Consider the following 6,416-nt stretch of genomic DNA (forward strand, 5'->3'; position numbering starts at 1 on the left):
AAAAAATGTGATGCTCGCGTTGAGACAATTCTAAAGGTCAGTTTGGAGGACCTTACATATGATTTGAAGAATTGTTTCTTACATTGTGCATTATTCCCCATCAAGAGGAGGACAATAATGAGGCATTGGATTACTGCTGGATTCATCAATGAAAAGGAGAACAAAACATTGGAGGAAGTGGCAGAGGGGTACTTGACTGAACTTGTGAGCCGAAGCCTACTACAGGTGGTCAAGAGGAATCATACTGGGCGGTTAAAATGTTGCCAGGTGCATGATATCATACGACTTGTTGCCCTCAATAAAGCTGGTGAAGAATGTTTTGGTAAAGTTTATGATGGCTCTGGTGCATTCTCTATTGAGCACACACGTCGAATATCAATCCAGAGTGGAAACCTTCAACGACTGATTGAGTCTGATGCTACACATGTCCGTGCAATCCATGTTTTTAACAGATATATCAATAATGATTTGCTGAGGCCTATCCTAGAATCTTCGAACCTGCTCTTAACACTGGATCTGCAAGGTACCCGTTTCAAGATGCTGCCGACTGAGGTATTCAACTTGTTCAATCTACGGTATTTGGGCCTTAGATATACTAATATTGAAAGTCTACCTGAAGACATAGGAAAGTTGCAAAACTTAGAAGTCCTGGATGCTGTGAATAGTGCACTGTCGTATTTACCAAACAACATTGCAAAACTTCAGAGGTTGAGATACCTGTTTGCAAGTTATGCGTTGGTGGGCATTTTGAAGGATTGGGCGATTGGCGTTTTCTTTGTACCAAAGCACGAGGTGTTTTGCTTGCAGATGCACGCCAATTTATCCTTCCCGTTGCAACGCACGGGCACAGGGGCGGACCCAGGATTGGGCCACGCCCAGGGCCCAGGCTGCTACAATGGCCTCTACCGTGTCACTGCAGTCTCGCTACAGTGTGCAGTATTCTACAGTAGATGAAGTGGTTCATCCTCACGCCCCAGGTCCAGGCTCCCCCGGCCTGGGTCCTGGATCCGCCACTGCACGGGCATATGTCCTAGTGTTTACCTAGAGACGTAAACGGCACATAGAATGCTTTGTTTCTTCCTTCCCTGACTGTATTGGCAGGCCATGTGATTGTCAGAAGCTGCAGCTGTTCACTTTCAGAACCCAGCATCACCTCAAACTGAAGAATTATTACCTCCTTCAAATTCCATTGGACGATGGGCTTCACCGAACAGCCGAACACCGATTTGCCTCACCTGTATCGGCATAATGACAATGTCTGACACCCTTGTCCTCCCGATCGAGCAGTTAGAGACGTCGGTCGGACCCCGACACTGTCGCCATGGAAGTCGTCCCTCGCGGCCATCGGCCGCCGCCACGGAGGGCTGCGACCACATGAACCCGCCTGCCAAACTGTTTTTTCGGAAGAGTTTTCCACTGACGCGGCTGTTCTTGCCTAACGATTGTGGGGATGAGACTAACTTGGCTGAAAAAAGGCCCACCTAACCACAGTGCTCTGATCTGCACCGCAGAGTAGCAGCCCTTTTAGGACATAGGTCCCCAAGTTTGTTTAACGATGTCAGTCAAAGATGGCAAAGCCTTCCTACTCTCGTTCGCATATACATATACAATTAGAGACACCGTCACACTGAGAGCTGAATTATAGCTTCTCCCGTCAAAAAAAGATAGCTGAATGATAGCTAGAAACTCTTAAGTATATAAACGCATAGACCTATGATTGGTGGGCCAGTCAGAGGATGTGTATTACTCCCTCCGTTTCTTTTCAGTCTGCATATAAGATTTGGTCAAAGTCAAACTTTGTTAGGTTTGACTAAGTTTATAGAAAAAATATCAAGATTCATAATATGAAATCAATATTGTTAGATGCATCATGAAATTAATTTTCATACTATATAGCTTTAGTATTGTATATGTTGATATTTTTTCCTACAAAGTTGGTCAAACTTTACAGAGTTGGTCAATCTTTACAAAGTTTGAATTTGACCAAATCTTATATGCAGACTAAAACGAAACGGACCAAGTACGTTGTCTAAGCCGGCCGGCCGTGACTAATCACTCACATTGTTCTTATCAATATAACATGTAAGAATCAATCAACTACCTTCATTATCTGATTCCAATTTACACAACCGCTTTGCAAGAAGAACCACATTCATACATTCCAGGTGTAAAACCGAAAAAGATCCAGGTCTAAAACACCTAAACCCCGTCATCTACAGGCGTAAAAATGGCGGACAATTGAACAAAATGATATTTCGTGATACCCTGGTCCTCATCCCACAGAACACCATCTATATAATGATCAAGTTTGCTTTAAACCCCAACCGGCAGGCGGCAGGCCAAAGACTTGAACAGTGTGTACGCTATGTTGGATCCAAGCTAGCATGGCAACTGAAGTTAAAAATTTATCTACATGTTCTTGTTTATTGATGATGCCAACTTTGATGATGCATGCTTACTTATGAATTGGCCAGCAGCTGTTTGTTGAGTTGTTTAAGCTGGCCGGCCGGCCGGTGACTAGTCAAGCGAGTTTTCTTATCTACCCTCAGAGTCGCATCATGCCAAATGGATGTACTAGGTGCCACCTCTATAGAAAAAAGAGGACTTCGCTTCTCTAACCAATCGTACAGTTGGTCAAATCCTCTAGCCAACCAGCTATTCCCAAAAACCCGGTTCAGATTTAGAGGATTTCTTCCTTGATTTCACCTGCTCTGGCCGGTGGAATCTATTCCAAGGGGGCATTAGTCTTTCCCCCCTCCAATAGCACACACACAAGAGCACTCAGATTGATCTCCCAATCCCACCATGGCCGAAGCAATTGTAGGTTTACTGATCGTCAAGCTGGGTGCGGCCTTGGCGAACGAGGCAGCAACCTTCGACACATCGCTGCTTTGCAGTGAAGCCTCGGCCCTCAAGGGTCTGCTCGGTCAGATCAGTGAAGCCAAGTATGAGCTTGAAAGTATGCAGGCATATCTGAAAGGTGTAGAGCGGTTCAAGGACGCCGATGATAGAACTGGCCTCTTTGTCGAGAGGATCAGGGGCTTCGCTTTCGAGATCGAAGATGTGGTCGACGAGTTCACCTATAAGTTGGAGGAGAAGCATGGAGGGTTTGTTGCCAAGATGAAGAAGAGGATCAAGCATGTCAAGACCTGGCGCCGACTTGCGCACACGTTTAAAGATATCAATGGCAGACTTCAAGGTGCTATACAAAGGAAGGAGCACTACGCCATGCCAGAAATTGGCAGAAATGATGGCCACAGGGCTCATCGAGTTTTCAATTTCTCAAGGGACGAGGACCATGTAGGGATCTTTGAGCACAAGCAGCAATTGATGCAATGGCTGACAGGTGACATGCAAGACAAAAGAATCAAGATTTCCACTGTGTGAGGCATGGCAGGTGTGGGGAAAACAACTTTGGTTGCTCATGTGTACAAAACTGTAAAAGTAACCTTCGATGCTGCTGCATGGGTAACTGTGTCGGAGATTTGTCATGTTGAAGACTTGCTGAAGAGGATTGCTAGAGAATTTGGCATGCCAATTGATGCACCTAAAATGGAGATTAGAATCCTGGCTGAGACCATCTACGAGTACCTCCAAGGTAAAAGATACATCTTAGTTCTAGATGATGTTTGGACTACTAATGTTTCGTTGGAGATATGGACTGTCTTTCCATCTAGTGGACAATTTGTTATCACATCAAGAAAGCATGAAGTATCATTATTGGCAACTAATATGTCTTCAGTTCATTTGGAACCACTTGACAAATCGAACTCTTGGGAGTTATTCTACAAATCAGCCTTTTGGAATGATCCTGATAGAAAGTGTCCACTCGAGTTATAGAACTTAGCTTGGAAATTTGTGAAGAAGTGTGAAGGTTTGCCTATTGCTATTGTATGCATAGGCAGCCTACTATCCGGAAAAAGTCAAACATCTGTAGAATGGAAAAATATATATGATGAGTTAGAGCTCTAGTTGGTAAAAAATGTGATGCCTCGCATTGAGCCAATTCTAATGGTCAGTTTGGAGGACCTTACATATGATTTGAAGAATTGTTTCTTACATTGTGCATTGTCCCCCATCAAGAGGAGGACAATAATGAGGCATTGGATTACTGCTGGATTCATCAATGAAAAGGAGAACAAAACATTGGAGGAAGTGGCAGAGGGGTACTTTACTGAACTTGTGAGCCGAAGCCTACTACAGGTGGTCAAGAGGAATCATACTGGGCGGTTAAAATGTTGCCAGGTGCATGATATCATACGACTTGTTGCCCTCAATAAAGCTGGTGAAGATTGTTTTGGTAAAGTTTATGATGGCTCTGGTGCATTCTCTATTGAGCACACACGTCGAATATCAATCCAGAGTGGAAACCTTCAACGACTGATTGAATCTGATGCTACACATGTCCGTGCAATCCATGTTTTTAACAGATATATCAATATTGATTTGCTGAGGCCTATCCTAGAATCTTCGAACCTGCTCTTAACACTGGATCTGCAAGGTACCCGTATCAAGATGCTGCCGACTGAGGTATTCAACTTGTTCAATCTACGGTATTTGGGCCTTAGATATACTAATAATGAAAGTCTACCTGAAGACATAGGAAAGTTGCAAAACTTAGAAGTCCTGGATGCTATGAACAGTGCACTGTCGTAGCGTGGACGAGGCTATGAGACACAAGCTTAACCACAGTTGATCCATGGCAGAAGGCAGCTTATTCGTGTGTGATGGTGTATGTCGTGTCAGCTCTCTGCTTGTGCATATGTAGTTAGTTGTCGGGCTTCTAGATACAGACTCATGTGCTAATCGTGCTGATTTTTTTAGGGACCAAATCTTGCTGAATTGACAGGCTACCTAAAGCCTCGTATGAACAATGAAGTTGAGTATTGTCCAAATGGGTGGCGTTGAAGGGCCAACTACTCCATGTTTGCGCATAGTGAATCAACTAGTCATGTTTAATTGAAAATGGCTCAGAAAGAACAATAAAAAACAGTTAGGCCGAACTAATGTTATCTGATATTTGTTAGGGCATTATTTATATCAGATTTGCTAATTCTCATCTAAAAAGAACTTTGCCTCGGCGTTCTGAATTGTTGTTCTCCCTCTGATCAAACACACAAGAAACAAGAGTTGCATACACAAGCAGCAGTGCCCAACGGAATCCAGCTACTTGAGAGATCAATTTGTGAGTTCGGTTTGCGACACACTATTTGAGAGATCAACGGAATCCATGTAGCGGACACCCGCATCCTGCCCCGCTTGCACCCTGACTCGCGCCTCAAAAATGCTAGACCTATGAAGAGGTATTACTCTCTGTGCACTTGTCTGCTGTATCACTCTCATCGTCTTTGACTCACAGCAATCCCAATTCTCCCGCATCCTTCTGCGAGATTTCAGGTCTCAACACCTAGAGTAAGTGAACGTTTCTTTTCCTTTCGGCTCTGTTTTTCTTGCGGAAGCAGTATCATGGCTACTTTTTTTCCGGCAAATTGTATACTTTTATTAGCTTAAAATGGAGCATCAAGAGGATACAAACATAATGAGCACACACCAGGCCTCTACATAGTTAGGATGCGCAAAACAAATATGAACCACACACATAAAAACACGCCAGCAAATAGCGAAATCATATAAGATCAAAGCTATGCGTAGTTGAGAAAACAAAACCAAAGCAATCAAATCTGTGATCGGCAAACTATAATAGTGACCATATCCACACCAATCATATCACGACCCATGGGTGATGAGATTCTTCAATAGTAACACCTTCAGGAAGGAGATGACGCTCAAGCGTCATTGTCACCAGATCCAACAACCTATGGTAAAAACCTAGGCTTTCACCCCGGAGCTTGAGACCAGGTGCTCGAGTAGGTCCACCATGGATGTCACACATGTGTTATTGCCATAATTTTTCCTCGATCCCAGTAGCGACATGCGATGTCTGATCGTCATTCATAGTTTGCATCTCCCCACTAAAGTCAACCACCGGATATTAAGGGAGAAACCCTCACGTAGGCCCTGCGGCGGTGGCCACCACAATCAGGCCCGCCATTATGCCGTCGGATGGGAAACCACACATAGGAGTGCAACCATGGTGGTCGCTGCCGCGATCAAATCCAACGCATCCACCTCAAGGGCTTTGCCCAGCAGCACACATGCAACAGCGAGGGGTGGATGAATCGAGGAGAGGGTGCTAGTGCCGTCAGTTTGGACTTCAGACCAGCAAGGCGGGAGGCAGCCTGTGGGGGCAGGTGGAGAAGCGCCGACCACGACGGCACGACCATGCTACGTGCTGGAGTAAACCACGCCATAGGTGTGTTCTGGGCGTGTGCGTGTGTGTGCATTGTTAGTTACACTGGTAGAAAAAGAGGCTTCCGTCCAGCCCCATTAGTCGCGAAACTGTAGGAACCGCGACT

At 44.8% G+C, this 6,416-nt stretch overlaps 1 pseudogene; it reads left to right on the forward strand.

Moving 5' to 3' along the window:
- Positions 1-2,805: 2,805 nt before the first annotated feature.
- LOC123176093 (disease resistance protein RPM1-like) lies at positions 2,806-4,656 on the forward strand (annotated as a pseudogene).
- Positions 4,657-6,416: the final 1,760 nt, after the last annotated feature.

This window comes from Triticum aestivum, unplaced genomic scaffold (genome assembly GCF_018294505.1).
Source record: "Triticum aestivum cultivar Chinese Spring unplaced genomic scaffold, IWGSC CS RefSeq v2.1 scaffold30962, whole genome shotgun sequence".
Classification (NCBI taxonomy): Eukaryota; Viridiplantae; Streptophyta; class Magnoliopsida; order Poales; family Poaceae; genus Triticum; species Triticum aestivum.